The sequence below is a fragment of the Sturnus vulgaris genome, chromosome 1, assembly GCF_052056855.1.
Source record: "Sturnus vulgaris isolate bStuVul1 chromosome 1, bStuVul1.hap1, whole genome shotgun sequence".
NCBI lineage: Eukaryota > Metazoa > Chordata > Aves > Passeriformes > Sturnidae > Sturnus > Sturnus vulgaris.
Window position 1 is genome coordinate 118,099,840 of NC_142243.1, and position 18,604 is coordinate 118,118,443.

At 37.3% G+C, this 18,604-nt stretch overlaps 1 protein-coding gene across 1 annotated transcript in view; it reads left to right on the forward strand.

The window, feature by feature from the left end:
• Positions 1–18,604, forward strand: part of XKR4 (XK related 4) — a 226,286-nt gene that overhangs the window by 189,065 nt on the left and 18,617 nt on the right. The gene's annotated exons all lie outside the window — the stretch shown is intronic.

An 18,604-nucleotide genomic window follows, 5' to 3' on the forward strand; every position in this document is an offset into this window, starting at 1 on the left:
TTCAGAAGAAAAGTTGGGCATGTCTGCTTTCCCTCATGGAAGGTCATTCTAATGGTGCTTTAACCTTATCTTGGATTTTTCATTGAGTTCTGTTCTTTAAGCAGGAGCTTCAGCACAGAAGAAAAGCAAGTCCGTGTGTGCATGACTGACAAAAGGAAGAAAAAGATACACAGATATCTTAGCTGGACAGAGCCCTGGAAACAGCATAGGAAGCTTTTAACAGTTAGCAGAAGAATATACCACTGAAATATATCACTGAAAACTGATATAGTTCAAGTCTTGGGGAGACTAATTTTCCCAGACAGGCAGTGAACAAGTTCTCAGCAAGGGACTGGGTCAATATGCCCTCAGGTTACATTTCCAAAACTGTAACTGAATTGGAACTGGCACTAAGGATTCAACATAAGGGTTTATTTTGAGCTGTTATAGGACTCTTATAGCAAATTTAACATCAATGTTATTTTTAGATGTGGAGATCTTGGCCCATAGAATTTCATCTGAAGTGGTTTAATGTCTAGTTCCCACTGACATCAGAGGGGTTAAACACTTAATTACTGCTGAAGCTTAAGTTACTTTTGAAACTGGAAACCAGATATTTCACAAATTTCCAATGATGGTTTTAACATTACTCAAATCCTATTGAATTACACATTTCCTTTACACCTCATTGTACCAGGGGTCAACAAACAAGAAGTTTTACCCCTAAGGTGTAATGTTGGCAAGTACAGCCAGCACAAGAAAGAGCTGTATTAAAAACCAGCTCTTTATGTTCTGGTGAGCCTTATTTTTCCTCACAGAAAGACTCACAGGTGTTTTCTGATTGCTCACAGTGCATTAAACCTTTGCTCAGCTTTCCTCCCTCCCTTACTGTCTTCTCCCACAAACGTTTAACTTAGGTGGTTTTCTAAGGCTTTGATGCTTTGTAGCTGAGGAAAGTCTTGCATTGCTTGGCAGGCTGACCTATTTCACAAACACAGACAATTACTCCCACCACAGAAGCCCTTAATTCACAGCCAGGCACTGCAGAAAAGCTTTCTGGGGTGCAACAATCCCCTGATGCCCTGGAAGGCAAGCAGCTCTTCCCTCCTGTGCAAAGACTGTGGCCTTGGGAAAGGCAGCGTGGCTACACTCCTCCAAAGCTTGTCAGCTGAGTCAATAATCCTTTAAAACTGCCAGCAGCAAAGGCAAATGGCAGCCACCTCCAAGCTCCTTTAATTTATGCCACGATAATGTGTTGGCAAACTCCCTCAATCCATCCCCCTACTCTGAAGGCCAAGGACCTACATTTCCTATGGCAAATATGTGTGATTATGTGAGTGTCTGTCTTCAAAAATGCAAACGGTTCTTTCATTAATTTTATCGCATGAAAGCAAAAATGAGCAAGCTAATTATATTAGCAACGTATTTAATTAATTGACGATTTAGCCAAGGTATGTGGTGTTTTCCTTTCAAGATGTAAGGACATCCTGTGCTGTGGATGCCTGCTGCATTGAGCCCACCTGGATTGGCATCCCATTTTTCCTCAGTTCTGTTATCATGCATGCCTTATAAAGCCATTTATTATACAAATTGGCTACTTCAATTCCTTTTCCTGGATGGTGTTTGCATTTTTAAAACGCAGTGTGGAGTGTTTGCTCATTAGTCAGTATTCTTTAGCTGTCACTCAAAATGGCTGCATGACTTGATTCCCTTCTGGTTTAAAAAAAATTAACAGAGAAGCTGCCAGTCAAGTTTACCAAACAGTCCAACAATAGAGAGACTGCAAGCCCAGAATATTCTCCAGTTTCTGTAATTATACACTGAGCAGAGTAATAGAATAATTGGCATTCATTACATGAGTTTAAGTGTTCACATTATAGACTTCTATTTTGAGGACATTATTACCATGCAATAATAATTCAGTTCAGGTTGGTGATACCTAGAATACAGTGGCTTTTGTAGAGTTAGGGAAATTTGTTAATATTCTACTTGAAATATGCCAGTTAAACTGCTGCTTGATTCACAAAGATGCAAAAGAAGTTTTTAAAGACAAGTGGCAAATCTTGAATATTTCAGAAAAAAACTGATTTAAGCAAATATCCTTATTTAGACAGTGCTGCTATTAAATTGCTATTTAAACATCAGAGTTTACCCTGTATAGCTCAGAAGTTGCAGATGTGGATGTAGAATATGCCATTGGCCAAAAATAATAAATTCAAATTGCAATGTATGATTGAATAATTGTACCGAGCACATCAGATAAGATATTTTTAAAAGGCCCATAAGGGTTTAGTGAACCAAATTCTGCTAATGACCCATAGAATTTATGCTCATAAATACCCAGTCCTCAAGTCTCTTTCAAATGAAGAAAGCCACTGGAATTTTTTTGCATCTGCAAAACTAATCTAAGAAGAATTAATTCACCTAATAGTAATTGCCAATGAATTAGCACGAAACCCATTAGAAATTTGTGTGCACAAATGTGAAGTCCTGAACAAATATATCACCACTATGATAATCTTGTGAATGGGATCTAAGGTTGGAAAAACTCCAGCAAAACGTCTCTCACCCAAAGGCATGCCAGTGTTTGCAGCAGGCATTCTCAGCATGCTTGAAACACAGTGGTGAAACACGGTCTTGGGTGAGCACAGGCACAGAGCATCACCTCCAGTTGTAAGAAGATAAACTGAGCACTTCTTGATCTAAAATGTAGAAAGCTGCTAAGTTGGTAGGATAGCTTGATTTATATAGCTCTTGAGAAATGGCAGTTGTGATAATTCTGAACTGCAGTTGCAAGCCAAGTCCTTGAACAAGTGAAATAAATACTTGTCACTGCCCACAACTGCAAAAAGCATAATTCAAAAACATTCTCTCCTTCATGCTTTCACCTATTTTCAAAGCCCAGTTGCTTTTGATAGATTAAGTGGGACTCAACTGGCTTCCAAAATATACAAGTTGTATATCTTTTTGGTAAGCTGATTGTTCAGGAAAGAAGTTTCTGAAGATCCAGCTCAATGTCTGCAGTGTAGGCACAGATTGTAGTGCTGGCTCATGGGCAGTGATGCTCAAGTCCACTGGTAAGCACAGCACCAGTGCAGGCAGATAATTCTGTGTTTGGAAGTTTAGGCAAGGAGTCTGCTGCACAGTGGTGCTGAGGTGCCATAGAAGCCATGCTCTTTGTGCCCGGGATAACAGACTCTGCTCTAAAACTCCTGGGTTCCTACTCTTGAAAACGCTTTGGAGGTTGATATTTCAGGCAGTTCCTTCTCCTCATTCTGTTCCTTTTTCTCTGGTTCATGGATCAGGAAAATGGATGTCATACTGACATTCTTCATCAGCTATTTTAAGAATAATGCAATGACTACAGAGAATACTAAAATATTTTGAGAAAAGGTGTTAGATCTGCAAAGAATTGTTAAATGTCCCATTCACGGGAATATGCATGTTCTGGGAGCTAACGTTGCTCCTCTTGAAGAGCTTAGAGGAATACAGTGAGCTATAAGGGGAAATTTTGTCACCTTTGCAGCATGGATAAAGGAGAGGGAGTCTTATACTGGGGACAGAAATAATGTGTTTTACTAACTGAATAACGTCAGACACCATTTTTTGTACAAACATCACTTGCATTTCCCAGAAGCCTATGAGGTACTCAGTTTATGAACTCTTTGCACTGAGAATAAGCTCTATTGAGATCATGCCTATGACTTTATCTATTTTAATGTTAAATTATTATTTTATGGATTTAGGTACTCTGTGAATAGCATAAATTATTTTAATGCGGACAGAAACACAGTGTGACAGCAAATAGTTACAAATATATTCCTGCAGTCTACGGAACTTCACCTGATTACTTGACTGTTGTATTCAGTTTCCTCACCTCATTATGAGAAAGAGAGGTAATAAAAATGTATAGAGGCACAGGGCAGGGGTTATTCTGATGACATAATTTAAGAAATAGGAGTGCTAGTCAGAACAGAAAAAAGTGAATTGAAATGCCCTAGATAATAAAGGCTGCTTTGGAAAAACTAGGCAGCAGTGCATATCCTTGACTTGATAGTTACTCACACAAGCAAACCTTTGTTCTCAGTATGATATCTTGTATTAAAATATGAGGCAGGTAACACTGGTAAAGCTTTCCTTAAAATTAAGAAGAATATTAGTTTCTTATGAAATTCATTCCTGTAGCAGGATCTATTAACAAAAAGAAATTTAAAAAATGACCATAGTTAACAGGACCTTAAAAACACCTGTCTGTTTAAGGAAAGCAGATGAGCTGGCTTGGGGGGAAAGCCTGAAGAACAGCAAGTAGGTGCAACCTGTGTGTGACTACACACAGGCTGGAAACCAGAGCAGTGAGCTGCTGGGACAGGATGCTGCTGCCAAGAAGAGTGAGCATGAGAGGGCAGCTCTCTGGTTTTATGGTGGACCACAACACATTCCTGAACCAGACATCTCTGATCTCAACGCTCCAGACAGCAAGAGGTTTCCTCTAAATGCAGATCCCTGGGCACCCTGTCCCAGTGCTGGGATACAGAGTACAGGGATGTGGAGATATCAGATGTGATGGACATAGGAAGGGAGGAGGAGGAGGGCCAAGAGCCTGGAGCACCTCTACAGAAAAAAAATACATTAGCTGGGAAACCTGTGGGAAAGCAAAAAATGTAAGGAGCATTGGGATGAGGTGATAGATGCAGATGAAGTGACAAAGAGGAAGGTGTCTCAGGGAGCATTTGAGAGGGAGGTGATGCTGAATCCTTTTGGGGTCAAACAGTAGAAGGAAAATATGTAGAACTGAAATGAACAAGATGTTTAATCTATGGCTTGTGGTAATTATTTTGTGAGAGGAGAAGGAAGAGTTGAGTATATCAGAAAGATAAATTAAATTACACTTTTTCCCTTTGATAGACATTGCTTTTCGAGAACAGAATAAGGAAAATATCTAAACAACTTTGTATTCATATACTGTTCTAAACATAATCATACCAAAATTTCTATCTCCTGCTTCCCAGATCAGGTTAAGATTTGAAAAAAATATAATAATTTAAGTATGCTAGTTTATTGCAAAAGTGTTGCATTTATTCCTTGCTAGTATCAATGTCCATAATATGTTGTTTCAAAACATTCAGAAATAGCAGTAGAAAAATCTGAAACTCATTACAGTATAACCAGGCCAGAAGCGCTAAGAGTTCAAATTAAATGCTAGGAGCTCAAAATATAATTAATCTTGGTATCCTAATATTAAAACTTGCAGAGACATAGAGACAATCTACATGCACACTGAATGGATTTCTGATTAATGTGAAATATTTTTTCCCACCAGTGCCAGAGTGTTTGGGAAAAGATGTTTTACATGTGTTCTAGTAAGAGCCACAATTATTTTAAAAAATTTTTTAAAAAAATTGCCTAACTTATTTACTTCATCTCTCTGTGGAAGATCATTTACTCAAATAGATCCTGGCACTTTTTTTTCTGTAACTGGGAATCTGAGCTCTTTGAAGTGTATTTTCATATTACCTTTCAAAACTCAAAATAGGATATTATTTTGCCATGGTGTTGGTTTTGATTCTTTGTTTGGCAGTGAGTTTTTGCCATGGCTCAGAGGGCTTTCTATGAGCTCTGTTCTCTAAAGAATAGTTGTGTTTATAATTGACTGAGAGGGAGGAGTTATCTAAGTGCAGTAGTAGCAGAGATAAGCTATTTTTCTGCAGGCTGAATGAAGAATCATTCACAGTTGCACGTCCAAACAACTACCAAAGCTGAAGGGAAATAGCACAACATCACCTTCCCCCAGTCGAGGGTATGCACACTCTCCTGTTTCCTCTCTAAATCAAAATTAATAAGGTAGACCAGACAAAAGGTATTCTATTAGTAGTCTAGCATATTCACCAGTAGGTTTAGAACTACTGCTTCTGGGTTTTTATCAGCTGTTGCTACTACTGCTGATGTTAAGAAAATTCTGGATTTTTATATCAAATTGTTTACTTAGGTGAATGTTATCAATCGAATGCTTTATTGTTGTTTTCTCTTTGTTAAAATGCCCTGGTGATGTGAATTGATAACTTGCTGATCATCAGTGTCATAAAAGTGCCTTGCTAATCTGCTGTCACATTGTATCAAAGAAACAATAAATCAAACAAATATTAGGTATGCAGCTTCCCCCTTTGTGGCTGCAGAGAATCTGATTTACAGTCACACTGGTGTAAATCTAATACTCATTTATCTGCACTTTGAGGTAGATGTTCAGTGATCTTTAAATCTTGATCGAAGTCTTTGAGTTCCATTTGCAGGGCACTCTTTGTGTTCTATGTCCAGTCTGAGCTGTTTCATGTTCCAGCCTGGAGGACCCTGTCATGTATGTCTGTAGACACTGAAACACTACATTTTAACTAAATATTAGAGAAGTAGATTAGTTCAAGAAAAGGAGAGTGCCTATTAATAAACGTTCTTCAAGCAGCAAAAATAATGAAGCCTCATTTCCTGCCTTAACCACTGCCCCTAAAATATATCCATTTTTTTTCTCAGATCCCCTGGAATGTCACACTGTGCTGTTCACTCCCTTCTTTATTCTGACTTCTCTCTCATGACTTTGGGTTTGGATGGCTAAGAGGCAATATCTGCTGGGATTAGCTCAAAGTTACATCTTTGTGAATTTGCCAGCTGCCAGGGACATATTTATTCACTTACTAATTGGTCCCTAGCTGTTGCAGTAAAAATGCCTGAAGGCATAAAAGTGCCTGAAATTCAGGCATAAAAATGAAATGTCTGAAGTCCGCTGTACTTTAAGTGGGAACATTTCTTTGGGCCCTTCTCTAGCTGCCATTTTCTCTAAACTTCACAGAACTCAGTATCTTTAAGACATCTGTTTCTGTGTCAAATTCTGTTGAAATCAGTTGGTCATTTTAAACAATTGCCATAGAGCAGACTGATGTGCAGATGCATAAAGAAACAAATCTAAAAATTTTGAAAGGAAGTGTGCACAGAAATAAATTCAGCAGAAAATAATAGAAATGTCAACTGTGTGCTTAGGCAACAAAGAATTAGAAGTGAGATAGTAGAATTCTGAAAACCTTTGTTTTATTGGATATTAGGTCTTCTTACCCAGACTTGTTATCATTCACTGACAAGCTCAGAAGTTAGAATGATGACAGCAACTATAATGAATAATGTATAAAGGTTTTTTTTAAAGTTCATGTGACTTAAAATCACATGAGATCTTGAAGCAGGAAGGAGTAGAGCTCATATAAAGTGTACTAAAATCTGTCATCTGGATGGATATGAAAATTAGGAAAGAATAAGTGAGGGAGTGCTCAGGAGCACCTACTAAATGTATGTCCTTGCTCTCATCTTGTTTGATAGCCTTATGGATGATGACATGTATCATTTTCCAGCTGGATTTCCAGTGACTGGCATTTCCAGGCTTTGCACAGGGATGTGAGGGTAGCAGATAGTGCTTAGGACAGCTGCCATCACAGGCTGATCTGACTGATTCGTCAAAAGTATCACAACCACCTAATTATGGTTTAATACAGGAAAGTGTATTTTGCAATCAGAAACACAGACTACACCCATAGGATGGGAAATCCTCTGTTCAGAAGAAGGCATAACAGGAGAGGGAAGAGCTTTTTTTGTGAGATCTCAGTGCCCAGTTGAGGCTTTGGACCTTATATCGATCCATGGAGGATGAAAAGCAAATAAAAATATACAGTAGACACATTAAAAAGATTTAAAAACCACTTTGAACACCACCAATAAGAACACTGTGCCCTGTTCTTTGACTCACACTTCCTGGAGGAAGGAGCTACTCAAGGAAACTCAAAGGACAGGAGAAAAATGGTCTCAGAGACCGTCAGTCAACCATTGGGATATAAGTTTTTTAAGAACTCCTAGCCCTAGAATATTGGGGAAAGGTTGAAGTAGTAACTCAATCACTCTCTCTGGGTACTGATACATTTGAAAAAAAAAGCTTAATAACTGGAGCCAGGGGAACTTTTTCAATCTTCTACACAAGCAGCAGAAATGGAAATTAGATTCATTTAAACTTGCAACTAGGTGCAAATTTTTGGCACAAACCACAGATAAATATTGGAAAAGCTTTTCAGAGAAAATTTTGAGTCATTATTTTACTTGGTATATTCAAATTGAGACAGTTTTTCTGTCTGCATGTAGTAAATAACTCTAAATATGCCATACATACAGAATGTGTGTAATACTTACCTGCATATATCATGTGTATATATTCCAACTATATCAGACATAGGTTATAGAGATTCCTTACTGATAATGAATAACTTTGCAACTAATATTGAAGAAAAAAAGGTAAATATGAGACCTAAAATAATCTAAGCATGGCATGAGTTGGAAGCAGAATTAATCTCCAGAATGCACTGAATATTCTTCAAAGCAGTTTGTTAGACCTTGCTTCAATTTACATTATCTTCACAGTAGGTGAAAATATGGATTTTCTTTTGAGATGGAGGAGAAGAGGTTAGTGATTGCTTTTCCACTAACAGAAAAATAAGTCTGTTTAATGAATTATTGTGAAAATACACTTGAACTTTTTCAAAGTGAAAGAAACATAGCAAAGAGTTTGATCCAAAGGAAATTTCTTCATGTACTAACGAACACGAGCTAACAGCTCCTGTTTCTTCTTTGCTAAGTGGGATTGAACAAATACTAAATTGATTTCTTTTTCAGAGTGACATTAATTGTGTTTTGTACCAGAGCACCATATCAGGCATTACCCTCCATATCTCTTGTGAGTTTAGGGAAGTTTAAAAGACAAACACACACACAAAAAAAATTAATACATATACAAAATATTTCACAGACAAATTGTGTCAAATAAGGTACTAACTTCAGACCAATTTTAATGTGCAAGTGGGAGAAATATCAGTTCCTTAATGATGGCTGAAATTTATCCCCTTTCAGAAAGCCAATGTGAGCCTATGAACCACTGAAAGCCATTCCTAAAATCATGACTTAAGGAGATTTAAGAGCCCCATGATATCTTTGTAGGGAGTCAATATTTTTTTGCCAGTGACCTGGTCCCTTGTTATTGATTTGTAATAAAACTTAGTATAAGATATTTGGGCTATTTTTCATGCCAAAATACACCTTGGCTCCTAGTCTTCTCTGTGTTGGATGCTGGCCACAGCTAGTGCAATATCTTAAAAAAAAAAAAATAAAAAATCTCTGGCGTATTTGAAATATTGATTTAGCCCTTCGTTTTCCAAATACTCAGCAGACATTTCTAGACCCAGTGTGATAGTGCTATTTGTAGTTTAGGATACTCACTATGTCTTGAAAAAATACTCAGAAGAGATAGTTTGAATTTACCAGATACTATTTCTGATATGTTCCACTGTATTGCAGCCAGTATGATCATTTCAAGCTGTTTTGCTTGTGGGATGCCTATGGAAAACACGTCAGAAATCTTGGTTAACAGTAAAAATATTTATCTTTCACCAGCTCCTTTCAGGCTTAGGAAAATTATCTTCATCTATTTAGTACTGAGGACTTCTGTGTAAAAAACTTTAAAATTTTGGAAATCTTTACTCTTTAAAACTCTGAAGGTCCATGCAATATTATGCTTAAGTCATTTGAACCCTACAGAACTTCAGCCAAATCAATGGCTGAAAACCAAAAGTAGATACACTCAGACTGAAAAAAAAAAAGTGCTCTTTTAAAGTCAAGGCAAATATCCCTTGGAAAGATGTTTTGTTCCTTGTTTGAAACTTTCGAATTCTTATTCATTTCTTTGAACACAATTATAAAATTCACTCAGTGTTCATGATGCAATGCTCTGTGGCTTGTATTTTACACTGATTGTTACTGTGCTATCTCACTTTCAATATATCTCTACATCTATGAAGCACAGTACTGAAGTATCAAATTTTTTACATCTTTCACTAAAAAATTAAGATGGTGAAATTGTTGTGACTATGTTAAACTAAAACAAAAAAAATTTATAGGTATTTCCTTTTCCAGAATTTGTACTTTTCTCTACAGGCATGAAAAATTGTATTTTTAGTAACCTTCCAATCCTCCCGGGTATTTGGTGCATTCTGCTCCCACATCCTCTCATTAAATCTCAGGAAATAATGTGACAGCTTTGATATTCTCAGACATCCATTTTTGAGGCAGCCAGTATATTGTAGGTCACTGGCAGGTGGCAAGACACCCTTCAGAGGAAAGAGGGTTTACAGAATTTTGAGGAATGTTTCATATATCCCAGTGCTAAGAAGAATAACTTTCTTGCATGGTGCTGGAAGGAACAGGTACAACCTGGCCCCTAAAGCCATGACCATGTGTGCAGTTTGTGCATGCAAAAATATATTGGCATGAGGTGATTCATGTGATGGTCTGACCTTGGACTGCAATCAGACATCCACCTGACTGGTTCATTTCCTCTGCTTCCTCGACAGGAGAGGGTTAGAAAAGAGGATTAAAAAGCCTTCTGGGTTGGGGTAAAGGCAGGGAGACACTTTGCCAGTTACCACCACAGGCAAAACTGATTCAACTTTTAATTCATTGCCAGTGAAAACGCATGTGGATAGTGAAAATCAAATTAAAGCAAGAATTCCCCCCTGTATTCCCTTTTTACCAGAATAAACTTCATTCTTTCATCCTTGACCCTTCTGCCTTCCCCTTCCATGTGGCACAGGATGATGGGGAATGGGGAGTTGCAGTCAGTCCATACCATTTTCTCTCTCCTGCTTCTTTCTCCTCACACATTTTCTCTGCTTCAGCATGGCATGCCTCCTACAAGGTGTAGTCCCTTCAAGATAAAACTGCTCCAGTGTGGGCTCTCCAAAGGCCATATTTTCCTTCAAGAAATATCCATGGGCTGCAGTCTGTAAATACTCTCCATCACTGTCCTTCACAGGCAGTGGGAAATTACCTGCTCTACCATGAATCTCTCCCAGATTTGCCTGGAGAACCTCACCCCCTTCCTTCTTCTCTCACCTTAGTGCTTACACAGCTCCTCTCTCATCCTTATTTTCCCCCCTCCTCTGCCTATTGGACATTTCTAAATGTCTGTTCTTAAATACATTTTCCAGAGGCACCAGCATATTGGCTGATGGGCTCAGCTGTGTTCTATGGTGGCTCACTTTGAAGCTGGCTAGAAACACCCGTGATCGTCGTGGGACAGATTCTGACCTCTCCTCATGGAGGCCACCTCATGTGTCCCCTGCCAAACCTTGGGCACCTGACAGCCAATTAGAAAACAGTTAGAAAACAATTAGAAGCCAGTTTCATGAAGAATTGATTAAGAAACCAATAATGTTCATCGCACCACCATGCTTTCACTTCAACAGATTTATTTCCAAATTTTGTACCATTTCAGTTCTAGTTTTGTACTGTTGCTCTGAGAGTTGTTAGTCCAAAGTTTTACTTTCTTAGTCCAAAGTTTTACTTTCTTGCCCTTTTTTGATGTGTGCGTTCATTCCACACCTGCAGCAGTGCCAAGCCAGCCACCAACATCTGGCAGGCCCCTGCCTTGTGAGCTGAGAAGGATGGCATACAAACTTTGGGGCAGGTGACACAGTGATTTTGCAAAATAATCCAATGCTGATGCTAATTTTCTCCCTATTCATGCTTATGCACTCTCATAGACTAAGTAATATAGATAGATAAAGACATATAGATATAGACACAGATATAGACATAGATGTAGACATAGATATAGAGATATAGATGACATAGAGATATAGATTAGATATAGATAGATAGATATAGATAGATATAGATGATACAGATAGATATAGGCATGTGTATTCTTTAATAGAAGGTGTAAATAATCTAAATGTCATTTACTGTGTACATCTTTGAGGGAGAGTGTCACTTTAATATTTTTCCAAAGCATTTCCAATAAAAAAAGTTCCAGTTGATCCTGTTAGATGCCATGGAATGAAAATCTGTGTGGCTGGTTCCTCCAAATCAGTGAAATATACAAGAATAGAATTTGTATACAAGCTCAACAGAAGAGTACCAATGAAATCACAGAAATGTGGACCATCAGAAAGGCATTTCCCCAAGAGTTAAGTTCTAACAGGATTTTCCACATGCCTAGTAGACTCCATCCTTTCCTCTTTCTCCTGGTGGGTGGCAGGGAGAAGGGCTGCTGCTGCCACTGGCGCTGCGGGAGGTGTCTGTGCCGGCAGTGCATTGGACAGAGCAGTGCAGGTGGAGCTGCCTCCCATAGATGGTGCCCTATATTTAACTTAGAGTTAGGTTGTCATGATGGTTCTTAAGATCTAATGGCAGGGAGTTTGTTCTGCTTGGGGTTTCTGGATCCTCCAAATAATCCCTTGGTTTCTGTAAGCTACCTGCAGCAAGCTCAAGCCACTGAAAGCCCTGTAACGTAGAAATCATGGAAATGAGCCTGGAGTCAGTGGGTATATTTGTGCTGCACATACTTCACTGGAATAAAAGACACCAAATTACCTAACAGATAAGGTGTCTAGCTGTGAAAGTACAGAATCTAAGTTTAGATTCCTTACAGGCAAAATGATCTCATGCTGTCTTGCCAAGCCTGCCAGCACACAGACTGCACAGCACACATGAGTACCTGGCAGTTGTCACTGCCACTGAAGGACTGGACTTGATTGGTGGCTAATGAGGACTCCTAAACTGAAAGTTTTAAGTATTACACATCTTTAGTAGAGCAAGAAACTAACAAATCTTAGAAAAATGTAATTGAAAGGGAAGAGATCACCCAGCATGTGAGTTAGTAACTGGCCTTAGCTGGGGTATTCTGACAGTGAAATTTCCATTCAAGTATCCGAAAGAGCCAATTACTTCTACAGATAGAGGAGAAGGTAGTGAAGCTTTTGGTGTCTGTGAAGAGAGATCTCAATTACTTACTGTGGTCTTTTGAAAGACGGGAGAGAGCCAACTTTCATGGTTTTTGTGGTCCCTGCATACCAAGTTGCCTCTCTTTATCTGTGTTGATTGTATTCATAGTTTCTAATACGAGTCCTGAAACATTAACAAAAACTGGGTTAAATAATTAGTTTGGATTTATGGGCAAGGCAAAGGGAAGCTGTGCTTGATTTTGTCTTGAAATAAAATTATGATCATCATCCACGCATTTAAAGCTATGGCCGTGATCGCTGTTCAGCAGTAACTTCTCAACACTGTCTAACAGTTAGATTTGCTAAGGCAGATAAGACACTGAGTGCAGCAAGAGATAAACATTAGGCAGGTGTCCTGTACAGACCCTAAGAAACTGCTAAAGATATATACAATAAGCCAAACTTTTGCCAGTTAACCTTGGTCCTCTACACAGAGTTCAAACCACTCCTGGTAAAAAATTAGGAGCAGGTAAAATGGATAAGGTTGAAAGTAATATAATACAGAGTATTTCTTGATTTTCAGGGCAATGGCAAGTCGTTATGGAGAGGCAAATTAAAGAAGCAGCTGGAAGTTATAACACCAGACGTGTCTATTTAAAGCAGTTGAGGGGAATCATGGGAGAAATTATTCCTATATATATGCTAGCATGTTCTATGAGTATTGTGCAACACATAGGAGAAGTAATATCAGGTGTAATTCTGACTTACATTTCAACAAGGAAGAGTTCCTGATACCTGTTATGCTTCGTTAATCTCTCTCTCCCTCACAGTGGGAGAAAGCTGAGCTGAATGTTGGCAAGCTGATGAAACCATCTATAGTGCCTTGAAAAACCCCAGCTATGAATGAAGCCTGTGGCAAAATCTGGAAATTTGAACTACTGGAGACTCGTCCTCAGACACTGACACTCCCATGTTTGTGGGTAGCAAACAGTCTGAGTGTAAAAACACAGGAATGGAACATTTCAGTAGGGTGCATTTCAATCTAGACACAGATATAGTGGGAATCAAGAAAAAAGTCCTTTTCTCACCTCAAAAAGCTTACTTCAGTTGAACACAAAGCCTTTCATCTTGATTTAGGATACCTAATGTATGACAAACTTGCTGACGTGGGAAAGTAATAGGATTATTATAGCAACATGTTTATAGGGAAATAACCCAGGTGAAGGCAAGAGTTTATATTCTTGTCCCTTTAGAAAATAGGAACGCATGAAACAAAAGTAAGATTCATCTTTAGGTTTTGCATCACATTATTGGTCAGGAAATGAGATCCATGGGCATGAAACACATACTGACGACCTGGACACATGGCCCTTGATATTACCAAAAGCTGCCCTTAAAGCCTTCCAAGCTTCCAGTGTACTAAACCACATATGGATGCACAGTATGTACACCATGACATACATTGCTGTAATACACTGTGTTTGGGAACAAAAGAATTAGTGCAGAAACCCAGAGATTATTGTCAAGCTGCCTGCAAGCCTGCCTCCACGTGAATCTTTAGCTTGTGCCTGTATTTGCAGAGCAGAGTGGAAAAAGATGTGTAAATATAGCAAGACAGTTTCTGAAGCTGGGGGAATGCAGTCATGATATGCCATTTCCTAAAGGACTAAGATATGAATATTAGAGATGCTTGGCTTTGGTTCAGAGAAGCACCTGGAAGCTTGGATGCCTGTAAAGTCACTTCCCCAGCTGAGAAGGAAAATCAAAAAATAGGCTTTCTTAAAATAATGTTTCGAAGTCTCACATCCCAGGCAATGTTGTCACACCTAGATGTCCTGCTGCATTTGGTATTCCTGCTTTTAGATGAATTTACTCTGGGAAATGGTGAGATGAGTACAAGTTTTAAAGGAAGGATGAAGTAGACTGACACCTTGGCAGGAGTTTGATTTCTGAAATCAGATTGAATGTCAAAGAGCACTTTCTTAGATCAGTTCATTCATTTGTAGGGTTTCCAGCAGATTCGAGCTGCTCTGTCCTTTTGCTATATAAGATTTATCTACTGATATGGTTAGGAAAAAGGTAATTTATGGACCTAGATATACCTTTAATCTTTCAAGTCTAAATCAGATTTCTCACAAATGCCATTGAGAATTCCATTGATTCTCATCTAGTTATTTGAGCTTGCTTACTTCCTTGAAACAATATTGCATTTGTGAATGTATTCATCTCTGTATATATTATCTTTTCTCCCATATGCATTTGCTTTCATTTGTGAAAGTCATGTGTGTGAGTTTTTTATCTTGCCTTTAATGAGCTGTAGTTCATTGTAGTGTATTATGTATTATATTTAAAGTATCCATAGAGAAATGCCACAATCTATAAAATGCAAGCACATATATATGGAGAAATTAATAATTTCCGAGAAAGAACTTAAAATTATGATTCAATCAAAGCAATTCTGGTTTTTGTGTATCAGACAGAAAGTCTGATAGACTCTCACTATGTTAAGAACATCTGACACTCATCTGTAATTAAAAAGATGGCATTCCTTTACACAAATAGTATAATTAAGTAACATAAACCATTCATAGAATAAAAGAGGTTAAATCGTATTTTTCACTCGAAATATTCTAATTAGCTCCTGGGAGAATGTTGTCCTGATACAATACACTATTTTCTTGCTGTCATGACTCTTGCAGATGGGCTATGCTGCAAAGGCTGAAAGTGGGTATGTACACTCCCACTCTGCTATTTAGAGTGTTTCAGGTGTCCACTCGAGCCATACAAAAGCATCCTTTTGCTGATGCGAATTGTGATGTTTTTCCTGTGCAAAGCCTGCATTTCTTTCCTCTTTAGGAACAGAAGTTCAGAGATCAAATCATATACTGCAAAAAACGTTTACAGGTTCAGTGTTAGACGAGAAAGGAACAGGAGCATGCATTCCTATTTCCTTAGGCCATTTTAGAGAATTCCTGAATTCCTGCTTCCCTGTTCTAACCATCTGTAGTGGATGAGCATATAGTTGCCTGCATGTATGTTCACTGGGAATGGCTGTTTAGTCTTAATTTCCAAGATCAAGACCCTAAATATAAGACTCATAATACAAGAGAGTCGAATACACCAGAAAGCTGCTGCAGTACCCAAAAAGTGTGCAGAGACTGCAGATGAACAAGTGGGAAAGCTGGTTCTTGTTCTTCATGAACCGTAGTTCCACAGATCTTGCCCAATCTCTGTTTGTTTCTGAGTGGCAAATCAGTGTTCCTGACTGCACCTGCACTGCTAAAATGTTTGTTTGATAGTAATAGAAATTTATTTTAGTTCCTCTTTGAAGTAGGGATAAAGAGGTTGATATGAACATATACTCAGCAAATGCATCAATATGTTCTAATTAATGAATTATTCATTCAGTGCTACAATAATTTACTTTATTTCTAACCATTCCCAGTGAATTATTTATGTAGTGACATTTATTAGCAAACTGCCATTTGCATCACTTTTACATCATTCTTCTCATTATTAACTTACTTTCAATAGTTCTTTAGTGCTTGGTCTCATCAATAAAGAAAAATGGATGGAGCCCACGAAGCATTTAACTTTATCTTAATTCTATATCCCCTAATAACATTGCCAATAGCCAAGAGCAGATACATAATATATTAACTGGCAATTCTTCCCTTTTGTACATTCCCTTGTCTCCTTTCCTCTCCTGTATGCCAGTATCCCTGAGTTTGTCCTGTAAAAGCAGAGAATGATTCCCTATTAATCACTATTTAAATAACAGAATTACATAGCTATTGTACTTGCTTCTTTATGTCCCAGACAATGACTATGAATTAATTAGCATTAGAACAGTGGAAATTCCTATGAATTTAACATTATATTCTGTGTGCATTATTGAATGATTTTACACTTCCTAATGCAAAACTGATGATATCTCTACAAACCTCTGGGGGAGTGTGCGAGGTCATTAAAGTTAGATTTGCAAAGAAAATATATGGATTTCTTGCTCACATTATTTTTTCCTGTGCTGATAATGCTATTCTTGAGTTCTTGTTCAGAGCAACTTGTTTGTATTGAAAGATTCTTTATCCTATTCATCTACCTTTCCCAGCTTTTCATTTCAAGAGGGAAATGAACTGTGTTTTTGCAATACTTAAAACATTCCTACAGGAAAACAAGAACTTACATTTTCAGCTCCCAGGGTTGTCATCAGAGATAATGGATACAGAAAGGCAGCCCAGTGTGAAAAAGCAAATATACATGTCAGAGATGAAAACACCAATTTATACCATGTCTCTTTCCTGTCTACATTGCTAATAGCTTATTTTCTCCATGAAGGAAGATTCCAGAAGTAACTTTGGTGGTTTTTTATGCAAGCATCTGCATGGGAAGAAAAATAATGAATTTTTATTAAAAATTCTCCCTGGCATTCCAAGTTTGCTTGTATTTCTTCTGATTTTATTTTTAAAACAGGGGGGTTTTCAATTTATGGATTCATGGCAGCTCACAACATTATTAGCACCCTGCCAGAGAGGGGGAAACACTGGCAAACAGAAACGCTCCTGAAAGCAGTGAATCTCTCTATACTTATTACTGAGTAAAATCTAAGTGTTTTAAACCAAGTGCATTGTTTAAATAGATTTTAGCTGCATAACTTACTTTTTTCTCTTTAAAATAATATTTTCTTGTTTTCTTTCAAAGTAAATAACAGCATATATTTAGGTTTAAATTTACCATTTGCTATTAATACAATTTCCTAAAATTTATACTACATAAGTAATATATTCTTGATTGTTAAGTTCTAAAGAAAGCTGTTTGATAGGGAAGAAAAATACTGGCTATGCATCCAGAACAAAAGGTTGTTGAAATGATTAAACAGCTTTTAACAGCAGACAAAATAAATGTTTTCTTCATATCAGTTTGATTTACTTCTATAACTAGTTCAAAGTTAAGGAACTGCTTAGAAATAGAATAAGCTGAAGCATCATTATCTTTAAATGGTCTATGAATAAATTCTCAGTCTGGGAACCTGAGACTTATGAATTCATTCATTAGCTGTATGTAAAATTAGCTTTGGTAGTAAACCAGTTTTAAATATAAAATGTTTGATATATTTTTCCAACATTTATTGCAATTTTATTTAAATAATAAATACACTTGAAAGGCAAGGATTTTGCATTTCAATTGCAATTCCCATTTCCATCCAAACCAGCTGGATACAAGTCATAAGTAAATAAAAATTAATCTTCTAGTAAAGAAGAATTATCATTAATTTCTACCAGAATGCTATGTAAGTATTTGTCGTTTGAATAATTATGCTGAACTATACCATTTTTGCAATGAGAATGTTAGATGTTTTTCTGGCAGCATATGGAAGCAACAGATTAGTTTAAAAGTCAGATTCATTTCAAAGCAACATTTTTTTCCTAAATTTACCTACTGACAAGAATCAAATTTCCTTGAGGAGAAAAGAATAATACACATTTAAAATAAGCATAGAAAGGTCTATTTTTTAAACAATTGTTTATAGTTTTTGAATTTTCACAAAACTAATGTTTTAAATCTTATGAGAAATAATTTCATATTGAATGCTTTAAATATTTGTCAGATTTTAGTAATGTATTATCGTTTAGGGCCTTGTAAATAAACAGTTCTGTGATATATTGAAGATGGAATGGCTATATACATTAAAATGTAACATGTAGGTTTCTGCTCGCATTGTTATTGATTTAGTTTATATGTAGATGATGCTGGCATTTTAATTAGAAAGATTTGCTTGCTTTATATTAGGCTTCTTTAATGACTTATCAAAATCAGAAAATTCGTAT